The following is a 12,500-nucleotide window of genomic DNA, read 5'->3' on the forward strand; positions in this document are numbered from 1 at the left end:
CCCGAGGGCAAACTTGATGTTCGCGTGGAACACAACAACCAAGTCAAGGACTTGACATTATATGTCGTAGACACGCACGGTCCCGCTCTGTTTGGGAGAGATTGGCTGCATCAAATCCAACTTGACTGGAAGCTCATCTATTCCATTGCACACATACAGCCGACACAGGAAACTCAGAAAAGATTAGAGAGGCTCCTTGAAGATTACAGTGAAGTATTCCAAGATGGAGTTGGCACGCTCAAGTCGACGAAAGCAAAACTCACCTTAAAGGAAGGTAACCAACCTAAGTTTCGCAAAGCAAGACCCGTGCCCTATGCCGTTAAACCAAAGGTAGAAGTAGAGCTGAAGCGTCTGGAAAGAGAAGGTATAATACATAAAGTCCAATTCAGCGACTGGGCGACCCCTGTTGTACCAGTAGTCAAACCAAACGGTACCGTACGAATCTGTGGCGACTACAAGAACACAGTAAACCCTCAGCCGTAGGTGGAAGAATACCCACTTCCCCGCATTGATGACATTTTCGCAAAGCTTTCGGGAGGACAGTCATTTAATAAAATTGATCTTAAACAGGCCTATCACCAGATGGAGTTAGATGAAAACTCACAAGAGTATTTGACGATCAACACTCATCAAGGGTTATACCGATATAACCGCCTTGTATTCGGAATAACCTCAGCCCCAGCCATTTGGCAAAGATCAATAGATCTAGTCTTAGACGGAGTGGGAGGTACAAGTCGCATTCTAGACGACACCATCATTACAGGCAAGAACGACCAAGAACACCTTGACCACCTGGAAGAACTTCTAAAGAGGTTGCAAGAACATGGCCTACGAGCAAACCGGGAGAAGTGCTAGTTCTTCCAAAAGAAAGTAACCTACTGTGGCAATGAAGTAGACAAGGATGGATTACACAAAACACAAGAGAAAGTTGATGCAGTTGTCAAAGCCCCAAAGCCAGAGAATGTCCAACAAGTTCGTTCATTTTTGGGACTAGTGAACTACTACCACAAGTTCCTGCTCAACCTAGCCACCACCTTAAACCCCCTGAATCAGTTCTTAGAACAAGGTAAACAATGGAAGTGGACCGCAGAATGTGAGGAAGCTTTCATAAAAGTGAAGGAGCTCATGGCGTCAGACATGGTCCTCACCCACTATGATCCCGGACGACCATTAAGACTAGCCTGTGACGCATCACCAGTTGGCATTGGAGCCGGCTTGTCACACATTATGGATAACGGCTCGGAGAGAACCATCGCGTTTGCATCACGCACCCTCAGTAAGACAGAGAAGAACTATTCTCAGATTGATAAGGAAGCATTGGCACTAGTGTGGGGAGTTAAGAAGTTTCACCTCTACCTCTTTGGTCGCCATTTCACATTTGTAACGGACCATGAACCTCTGACTTCAATTTTTCACCCAAAGAAAGGGATACCAGCAATGACAGTTGCTCGCCTGCAGCGTTATGCGCTCTTCCTTGCAGGGTTTAACTACAGCATTGAATACAAGAACACCACCCAGCACGGAAATGCTGACGGGCTATCACGCCTAACTGTAACAAGGGACAGTGGACGGTAGACGCCGTGGACGTTTTCCAAATGTCTCAGATAGACATACTTCCAATCAGTGTGGGTATGATCCGCCAGGCAAACCCAAAGGGATCCTGTTTTATCGCGTGTGTTAGAACACACAAAGCAAGGGTAGCCAACAAAGTGTGAGGAAGAGCTGGAACCATATTACAGAAGAAAAGATGAACTTACAGCTGCCTGATGTGGGGAACACGCGTGATGATCCCATCAAAGTACCAGATACAAGTATTGAATGAACTCCATAGTGGTCACCTTGGTGTTGTCAAGATGAAAGCCTTGGCCAGAAGCTATGTGTGGTGGCCGGGGATGGATAAAGCAATTAAACAGATGACAAAAGAATGCACGGGCTGTCAACTCACTCAGAAAAACCCGGAAACCGCACCATTGCATTCGTGAGAAAGGCCAGCTCGTCCCTGGCAACGGATACACGTTGATTTCGCTGGACCATTTTTAGGGGAAATGTTTCTTGTTGTTGTGGATGCGCACTCTAAATGGCCAGAAGTGGTAAAGATGAATTCGACAACGGCCACGAAAACAGTTGAAGAATTGAGAAAGCTTTTTACTACCCACGGCTTACCAGAACAATTAGTCAGCGACAATGAGCCCCAATTCGTAGCCGAAGAATTTAGATCCTTCATGAGAAACAATGACATCAAACACATACGGTCAATGCCGTACCACCCGGCTACGAATGGTTTGGCCGAGCGGTTCGTACAAACGTTCAAACAAGCTCTGCGGGCAGCAGCGACTGAAAGGAATCCACTCTCCTGGAAACTGGCGAACTTCTTACTAGCCTATAGAACAACACCACATGCAACAACCACCTGAAAGACTGAACTTATAACTGACTTTGCTTGTTTTTTGAACACGCGTGTCTGTAATTGGGGGGAGGGATGCTATGTCACATAAGCTGGAGCTGTTCGAGAAGCGGCGCTGTGGGGATGGGGTAAGTGTTGTACGTGAAATGACTGTACCTCATCAAGTGGAGTTAATTTGACCTCGGACCTAAGATCCGGGTCATTTCAAATAATCACCAGCCGTTAACTTCATCAGCTGTCGTGGAATCGAAGCAGAAAATGCTCATTTCCAGCCAAGTGCGTGGGGATCTTTGACGACGAAACATTCACGGAGGTTCGCAAATTATGTGGCTTTAGCTTTGCGTAAAAAAATCGCGGCTGGGATGGACTTTCGAGTCGCAAACCGCCTCTGTGCTGACAACGGTCGAAATCGTAGTGTGCAGCCTTGACTTCGTCTTAAAACATTGGAAACACGGAATTCCCGAAACGGTAAAATAAGCTCCAAAAAACACAAGAATACACCAGAGGTGAGTCATTTTCATTCCTTTTATTGAATGAACGTTAAATGGAGGGTTTTTTAGGCTTCATAATCGACGGTATTTTATTTCCCATACAAAGTCTTTTAACACGTTTAAATTCTCAACGGCTGCCTGTAACGCAACACCGCTTTGCACTCATACTCTAGTGACGCGAACTTGGGCTGCCTATGGTGTTACCAGTTCACATGAGCACGCATGCCATGTGCTTTTCAGTAGTGTTTTAGAGATCGCCATCTTTAATAAAACTATTCGACTGTTGCGTTAGAGAACGAGTCCATTCTCTGTCGTGAGACACAACACATTGGCTTCTGGGCTGACATGTTAATTATTTTCAAGTTCCCTCACAACTTCTTTTCGCCACAAGTTTAAGCATGCCCTCTGAGCATCTGACAGCTTTGTAATACTTAAGTTCACCGAAGTTAATTCCTCTATCCGGCGGGGTTAGTATCTGACCTAAATAAAATACCCCTTCATGAAACAGAAGCATCGGATCGAAAATACTATTAACGCTAACAAATGCGAACAAATGCAAAACAAATATTGATGCAAAAGTAAATAACTATTGATATACAGTTTTTAGAAAGAGCAGAAGGAAGTTTCCGGGACGGTCGATTGAGAATAAAATATTTACGACATGAAAACAACATTAATTTTGAACCGTGAATATAGAATATAAAAAGATACGATCAGCGACAAACATTTTGGGACATTTTTGCTACGTTCAATTTTGTTATTCTACGTTTGGCTGCACAAATAAATCGCAAAATCGAAAGTGACATCGCCGGAATTCAGCGGGCGCCGTGATTAAGTTACTGCGGCATGTTTACTCGCCAAACAGTGAAGCATCTGTGTCAAATGACGGCAAGATACCGGTTTTTGTAAGTTTCTTTTTCTGTCAAGTGTTATAAAGTTTGAAAATAAAATGAGCGAAGTCAAAACAAAGATCACAATCGTCCAACACTTGAGGTTGACCATTTGTTTATGCAAAGTCAAAATTTACCCTCCAAGACGCGTACGACGTTATTTATCAGCAGGTAATTCCATCATTTTGGAAATAGCAGCTACTTTATTTTTCATTGGCGTCACAATTTTTCACTGATTTTGGGGCCCATTTGTTGAAACTCAAGCACGCTTCCTGGTGACAGACCTGTTCATTTTCGTGAACCCGGCCCTTCCTGCTTACAGAGCAATAATAAAAAAATCTCCCATATCACACTTCAACCTTAAGCTCGAAAATTCAATACACAACATGATATTATAATTCACAAAGGCAGAAAATACCACAGAATCCTTTTCAAGCGAAAAATTGATTGAAACAAAAAACATATATGCTCTTAGAGGCGAAAACCTCTTCCTATTTCATTGCGTGCATGAAGACAAGAAACTCAATCGTGTCAAATTACCATGTACTTCAGGTTCAAACCCTTTCCTGAAGAACATTTTCCTTGATGATGCACAAAATAGTCTACAAGCTTTCTTTCAAATAATTCTTGACTGTCACATTTCCAAGTATTTTTTCTACCTGACTTTGTTGAACCCATAAGTTACCAGATACTTTCCCATTTTGTTTCAGTGTTGTACATAAAACTACACTCGTGATACAATATTGGAAATTATCAGCTCACTTTGATTTCGGCTCGACCGGCGATAGATTGTTGTCGAAGTCCATTACTCGTCGCTTTTACGATTCCAGGTATTTGTTTTCAGCGCCTGCCTAGTTTATCCAACTGACTTTCCATTATTGAGCTCCATAAGGGTATATTTTGTTTAAAGATCCACTAAAACGCCATTCGCGTTACATGATTTTCGACGCCATTGCAGGTTAAGTTTATCATTCTACTGTGTCCACCAGAGAAATCTACGCATTTCCACTACCCTCTCTATCCTAAGAAAATACGAGCAGAAGGCTCTATGCACAAAGACACCACTTAGCAGGGAAGTGACAGGCAAGACTTAAACCGACACGGAAGAAAAAAAATTAACACCGAACAAAATGCCATCCACTTTCCGACTGGGATTGCCATACGGCAACCCAGTAATTATTCATTTATTTGGGTATTAAAGGTTACAAAGTGCCCCTCTCTCGCCCCACCCCCCCAAAAAATCCCCTAAACAATTAGTTGTGAATGTTTTCAAGTTATTAACTAACTCTGAAAAAGAGCTGTAACAATAATTACCACTATGCACTTTACCTCTTTCCATTTACAAAATTTATAAGGGTTGGACATGCATAATTTATATACTATTATTATAAAAACATTAAAGGAAGTGTATTCAAATTTTGTCATCTTATTAAAAAAACCAAATTTTCAAGAAAGTACAAATTGATTTTTGAAAGTCATTTTACCTGGTAAAAATTGTGTGAAATGCTTAATAAAAATCATTTCAAAATGACATAAACAGGTATGTAATCCATAATGTGAATACATCAAATTAACAAATATCTCAGACAAAGAATAATAAGATTAGATTATATTCCTAAATTCAAATAGTACTCAATGTACAGAATAGGATATCCATGGCCCATTCAATTGCAATATTTAGATTTATAAACAAGCAATACTGGAGTACATACCACCAAGTAAGAAAATCAGTACTTAGCAAAATAGTGTTCAAAAACTGCTTTTTCAAATTGGATTTTAGATGTGCTGTTTCGATTTTGAAGAGGACGGTCATTGCAATAGTATTTTCCAATAACGGATAGGCAGAATTTTCTTGTACATGTATTGCTTATAGCATGAAGAAATAAATGCTGTAAAGATGCATCCTGAGTTGAACGATTATGTTGCTCCAAAACCAGTAATATGGAAAAAAATTTCCGTATTTACCCGTGTATAAGTCGACCCCCCATTTTTGATGGCAAAAAAAGAAATTTCTTAATTTCTTTGCTAAATGTTCATGGGATACTAATCTTGCATTCTTCGATTTCTGGAACTGTGGATTCACAAAAAATTAAGGGCCTTAAGCGCTTAACAGTTTTGTGGTTCAGTGGTTGTTGTATGTGCGGGCATTTTGTCCTTGAATTTCGAAAAAGTTCTCAGAAAATCGAACGTGTAAACTTCAATCTAACCTGTTTCGTTGTTCAAGGATAAAGGGCTTTAGAGGATAAGCACAACATCACAGAAGCAGGAGTCAATCTTTGAAAATAACTTCAAAAACGATGCGAAATGTGCAAGGTTCATTGGTGCTTGACTTATAATTTCTCACATGGCAAACGAAACAAAACTCATAAACCAAACAATACAAAGTTTGCAAAAGCATTTAAATCATCCAGGTTTGTATAAAGAATAAAAAACAATCATTACCAACCAGCATTTTCAGGCAACACGAGTGACGATCATGCTTGCACGCAAACACGAGGTATTGCGCCAGGTTACTAAGCCGTTGAAGGATCGCGTTTTATTTGAAGAAACAAGAATGTTTTTTAGAGCTTTCCGCCTTTGGAAAACGAAAATTTCCAGTGTCTATTTCATATTTGTGCTTGTGAGTACATGTATCTTCAACATTTAAAGTAAAACAAATCCTTTTTCATTTCAACTGGAATTGCTTTCACATTCATTTTGAAGTCTTTCGTCCACTGCGTTCGTTATGCCCAAAGACGGCGGGTCTAAAACACAGGTCACATTCCACAGGTCACTCGTTGCAGGTCATTGTTTTACCTACTTGAAAGTAACCCAAAACCCTGAATTTGGCTAACCCTAGGCCTAAAAACCAACCTTAGGCCTAGGGTTAGCCAAATTGAGGGTTTTGGTTACTTTTCAAAATATGAAACAATGACCTGCAATGAGTGACCTGTGGAATGTGACCTGTGTTTTAGACCCCCCGGCCCAAAGACCACATTATGATGTTAATTTTGAATAAATTATTTAGCTGGAACTTGGTTGCAAATTTTTGACCCGTGTATAAGTCGAGGGCGGTTTTTGGAGCTTCTTTTGAGGCCATAAAAGGTCGACTTATACACGGGTAAATACGGTACATGGTTTATGGCCATAGCAATATCATGAAATTTCAATAGACCTAAGGAAACATAATGGGGGTAGGCACTGATGATTCTAATAACTTTTTTTGAAATTTTATAAGCTGTGACAATGGGTTTTCATAATTAATATCCCACAATATGCAGCCATACAGTAACTATGGTTGAATAAGCGAATGACAGATACTGATTAGACAATGTTTGCTGACAATGCTTAACCTTAATGATGATGTTAAGACATTTACTAACTTTGTTACAAATATAATGAATATGATCATGCCAGGAAAGGTGATGGCCAATACGGATATCATACCCAAGTATTTAAAGATTGAAACTTGTTCAAGGCATTGACCAACTAAAGTTCATGAAGGAAGTACATTGAAATATTTTAAGATAAATTGAAGATAAGATATTTAGTTTTTGTTAAATTTAAAGTCAATAAATCTTGGTAGTTCAGAGCCAATGTGAGTTAGAAGTTCATCTATATATAGGGAAGATATCTGTTGACAAGCATTGCTGTGCCAACCACAGGAACAAAAGACCCTTTGTTTCAACAGCCAGTGAGCCTCTGGTTTGCACATAAATGAAAATAGGTAAACAATATCTTCCCTACAGAGTTTTGGCAATTGCTGCATAGCGTTGCATTTAAAAAAAAATTGCTATTTACAGGGTGTCAAGTGGGTAAAATGGTCGGAAAATGAGAAAGTCGGGTTTTTTATTAACTACATTGTAAAAGTACGAATAAAATTGCAGCATTTGCACGTGAATAGGAAAAGTAATGAAAATGCCTTATTGAAATCATCACTAAGAGGTTCAAAATTATTGTTTTTAAATCAACATGAAGTACAAGCTTACTACATTTTTCTCCAGCCATGAGCACAAAAAATACATAATTTTTCCTGAAAACCCAGCGAATTCAAAAGGCTCAGAAAAACAGGAAATAACAATAGCTTGCACATTCATCAACTACCTACAGGTTACTACAGTATCCTTATTATCTACCCTCCGATTTCAATCCATGGCGACTAAGTATATCCTCCACACACGTTGCTAATTGTAACTAGTAGTTAAAATTTAGGAACCGGTAAAGAAGAAGACGTTAATAACGCTGGCATTTGATATAAGATTTCTCTGGACAAAAAGGAAGATAAAATACATTTACTAGGCTGCGCTAGCTACCTTATGTTGGCTTGAGATTATATACAAAACCAAAGGAATAGCGAATCTTACCTTAGCAGACTTGACAGGATGGCCTCAGCTGAACAACCACCTCAATCGCTCTATGACAACATTCAAGGCACAGACGAAAACTCGATCACGCTAACGTCAAAGACTTAAAAGAAATCAGCTTCTACCACTGAAATACCACTATTCCGAAAGAAGAAAAGGTGTACACGTCGCCGCTGCTATAAAAATCCCTGGAGCAAGTAATCGATCGAACAAGACATCTTTGGCCGCCATTTTGTTTGTTATTTCGTGACCAATCAGACAAAAGTCTCCTTTGTTATCGAAGGGGGTGGGTGCATGCCTGATGCAATCTCGTACCCAGAGTCTTTGGGCTTCTTGGTCAGCGGCTGAGCGCCCGGAAAGACTCTGGGATAATGAACTTGAACTATCTTTTTGATTGGTCGCTTGCATAACAATGGCAGTCCGACAGGACGTCGGTAAATAATTCGGAAACCCCAGAATTTGGAGGGAGATTCAAAATCTAAAACTAGTTTCACTGCTGTTTGTTTTTCCTACCGCAGAAATATAAAAATCACGAAAATAAAAAACCTCGAGGTTTGAATTATGTCTTATACCGTACGGGAATTTTCCCACGCTGCTAAAAAGTGATTACTGTTGCTGTTGCAAAAGTACCGTGGGAAAATATTATATCAGTCTCTTTGAGGAGAAATCCGTGGAATAAGGTCTTGTCGAACATGGGCTCCTGCCATTCAGAATTACGGAAACATAAAATCGTAGTAGAGGAGGACATTTGTGTCGTTTCCACAAAAATTTGTCGATCGTGTTGCTTGCACGATGGCATTCTGAACGATGGAATGTACGCTGAAACACTAATAATACACTTACCGAAAGCGTCATAGGTTTCATCTTCACTTACTCTTACAGCAAGCCAATGATCATTTCTCCAGTTTCTTTGTGTGTAAGGCTAAAATTCTTGTTTCTCGAATTCTTCTCAACCCGCCATTTCTACTGTTTACGGTTTTCTCTTTTCTGTTTCCGGTTAAAGTCAAGCATACGTAATATCGATTATCCCAGAGTCTCTCCGGGCGCTCACCCACTGGCCAAAAAGCCCGAGGACTCTGGGTACGAGATTGTGCATGTGATTGTAAACTACTACAAGTGTAACATGTAAAACTGCCACACAGGTAGCAAATAATTTGAATAACCAGGGACCGGTTCCTGGAAGGAGGAATAAATTATAGCAGATATAACAGTTATTCCAGGGATAAATCTGCAGAATTTATTCCGTGGATAAAGGTATTGCTGGAATAAGGCTTATTTATCCCTGGAATAGAGTTATTACACCCTTCAGGAACCGGCCCCTGATCGACATTTCACTGTTTTACTCACCTGTGCTAACTTCCTTCGCTTTGGCTTGTATTTGGGGATAATTATTTCTGCAGTATCGCTCTTCAGGCTGTTTCTGCTCCTTCGTGGAGTATTGGAAACACTATGGCTGTGACTAAATATCGATGGAACATAACCTTCGGCTTTTAGATCGTCTGACTTAGCACCACCAACTATGGGGCGCCGTTTGTGAAAAAAAATTATTTAGAACAAATTTGTGACATTTTTTCTTATTTAGAAATAATTAAAACTGCCAGAAAATTTATTTATAAATAAGACGCAAAACTTGTCGCATGATATGTAAATAATTATTTTAGGTACATCCTGATTTATAAATAGTTTTAATTGCGAAATGAATTATATATAAATAATGAATTACACAACTTGAATTATTTATAAATCAGTCTGCCTCTAAAATATTTATTTACATATCATAAAGTTAGACAAACCAGTTGTAAATTTATTATTTATAAACAATAAACTCCACCTCGCGTGTAAATTCATTATTTATAAATAATGACTTTCGCGTCTGGGAACAAAGTCATTATTTATAAATAATAACTTTCAACCCTGGGAGCAAAGTCATTATTTATAAATAATGAATTTCAACCATTATTTGTAAATGATAAAATTGGCTCTTGCCGCATGTAAAATCATTGTTTATAAGAATGCGCTCCACCTCGCGGAAACCATGTAACGTTTCAAAGAGATTGACATTATGGCGGACCGAGAAAGATTGTCTCGTGCTTTATCAGAAGCCGTCTCTCACGCCGTCAGTGATACCTTGGAAAGTGCCTTGCCTCAGACAAGTAATCGGGTAAGTCACAACGTGGCTATCGGATTTTAATATTATTTTGACCTCTGATTGTTGCGCTTTTATCATTCGATTCCCCGCTTTTGTAGGTTTCACCAAATGAAAATAGCTCTTGCTCTCAAGCAAACACCGTCATTTCTGCGGTGGCTAATGCTTCCAGCACAAATCTGCAGGTGGGAGTTAATCACTGCAAGTACCTTTAGAACAAAAGCAATACCACACTTTCATTGTTTGCTTCATCTAGTGGCCTCACTTGAAGCGTTGAATGTTTGGTATAAGTTTGTCACGCCACTGCGTGACAGGCTGCAGGTGAAGTTTGTTTGTTTCGGGCATTAGTTGCCCCACCCCCTCCCCCCCCCCCCCTCTGCCTCCCTTGTAAAGCCGTTTCATTTGTGTTAAATAACGAGATCAAGGTGTTATAAAGGGCCAGCTGTGTTGGTATTGTAAATAGCGTCCCTGACTCTTGAACACAATGACCCATGAGCATTACTTCTCCAACATTCGGGTGGTTGCTTGCAATCACTTCAACAGCCTGGCGTATCTCAGGACCACTTAAGGGGGAAAATCTCTGGTTGTCTGGAAACATGAAATACATTGGTCATAGCAATCTTGAGTTTTAAGAAAGCCTCCAGTTGCTCCTTGGCAATTCTTTTCATTGGCCTCCCTTCGGACCTAAAGAAAAGAAAGTTATACAGGATTTAAAAAGTCATTCACAGTTTCACCTTAGTGGGGGGGAGGGGGGAGGGGGGCAATTAATGCCCGAAACAAACAAACTTCACCCGCAGCTTGTCACGCAATGGCATGACAAACTTATACCAAACATTCAACGCTTCAAGTGAGGCCACTAGATGAAGCAAACAATGAAAGTGTGGTATTGCTTTTGTTCTAAAGGTACTTGCAGTGATTAACTCCCACCTGCAGATTTGTGCTGGAAGCATTAGCCACCGCAGAAATGACGGTGTTTGCTTGAGAGCAAGAGCTATTTTCATTTGGTGAAACCTACAAAAGCGGGGAATCGCCTGATAAAAGCGCAGCAATCAGAGGTAAAATATTAAAATCCGATAGCCACGTTGTGACTTACCCGATTACTTGTCTGAGGCAAGGTACTATGGGGCGCCGTTTGTAAAACAAATTATTTAGAACAAATTTGTGACATTTTTTCTTATTTAGAAACAATTTAAACTGCCAGAAAATTTATTTATAAATAAGACTCAAAACTTGTCGCATGATATGTAAATAATTGTCTTAGGCACATCCTGATTTATAAATAATTTTAATCGCGAAATGAATCATATATAAATAATGAATTACACAACTTCAATTATTTATAAATCAGTCTGTCTCTAAAATATTTATTTACATATCATAAAGTTAGACAAACCAGTTGTAAATTTATTATTTATAAACAATAAACTCCACCTCGCGTGTAAATCCATTATTTATAAATAATGACTTTCGCGTCTGGGAACAAAGTCATTATTTATAAATAATGACTTTCGTGTCTGGCCCCAAAGTCATTATTTATAAATAATAACTTTCAACCCTGGGAGCAAAGTCATTATTTATAAAAAAATGAATTTCAACCATTATTTGTAAATGATAAAATTGGCTCTTGCCGCATGTAAAATCATTGTTTATAATAATGCGCTCCACCTCGCGGAAACCATGTAACATTGTTTCAAAGAGATTGACATTATGGCGGACTGAGATAGATTGTCTCGTGCTATATCAGAAGCTGTCTCTCGCGCCGTCAGTGATGCCTTGGAAAGTGCCTTGCCTCAGACAAGTAATCGGGTAAGTCACAACGTGGCTATCGGATTTTAATATTTGACCTCTGATTGCTGCGCTTTTATCATTCGATTCCCCGCTGTTGTAGGTTTCACCGAATGAAAATAGCTCTCGCTCTCAAGGAAACACCGTCGTTTCTGCGGTGGCTAATGCTTCCAGCACAAATCTGCAGGTGGGAGTTAATCACTTCAAGTACCTTTAGAACAAAAGCAATACCACACTTTCATTGTTTGCTTCATCTAGTGGCCTCACTTGAAGCGTTGAATGTTTGGTATAAGTTTGTCACGCCATTGTGTGACAGGCTGCAGGTGAATTACCTCTGAGGTGGTTATTTTGTGTGTGTAATCGTAAAGTACCGTTCGGTTAAATCGCACAAAATCGTAATTCTCGAGAAGCCTGCATTAATAACTAATAATATTAATGAAC

The 12,500-nt window shown here is 39.6% G+C and overlaps 1 protein-coding gene across 2 annotated transcripts in view; it reads right to left on the bottom strand.

Annotated features, from left to right (window-relative positions):
* The window catches only part of LOC138014611 (uncharacterized), a 22,879-nt gene extending 13,179 nt beyond the window's left edge, over nucleotides 1-9,700 (bottom strand). The window contains exon 1 of one of the 2 annotated variants that reach the window (XM_068861739.1): nucleotides 9,476-9,700. The gene's annotated coding sequence lies outside the window, so the exon portion shown is untranslated. Of the gene's footprint in view, nucleotides 1-8,128; nucleotides 8,417-9,475 lie in introns of those variants that run through there. The other variant, XM_068861738.1, reaches the window with a different exon arrangement.
* Nucleotides 9,701-12,500: the final 2,800 nt, after the last annotated feature.

Source organism: Montipora capricornis, chromosome 8 (assembly GCF_036669925.1).
Source record: "Montipora capricornis isolate CH-2021 chromosome 8, ASM3666992v2, whole genome shotgun sequence".
Lineage (NCBI taxonomy): Eukaryota > Metazoa > Cnidaria > Anthozoa > Scleractinia > Acroporidae > Montipora > Montipora capricornis.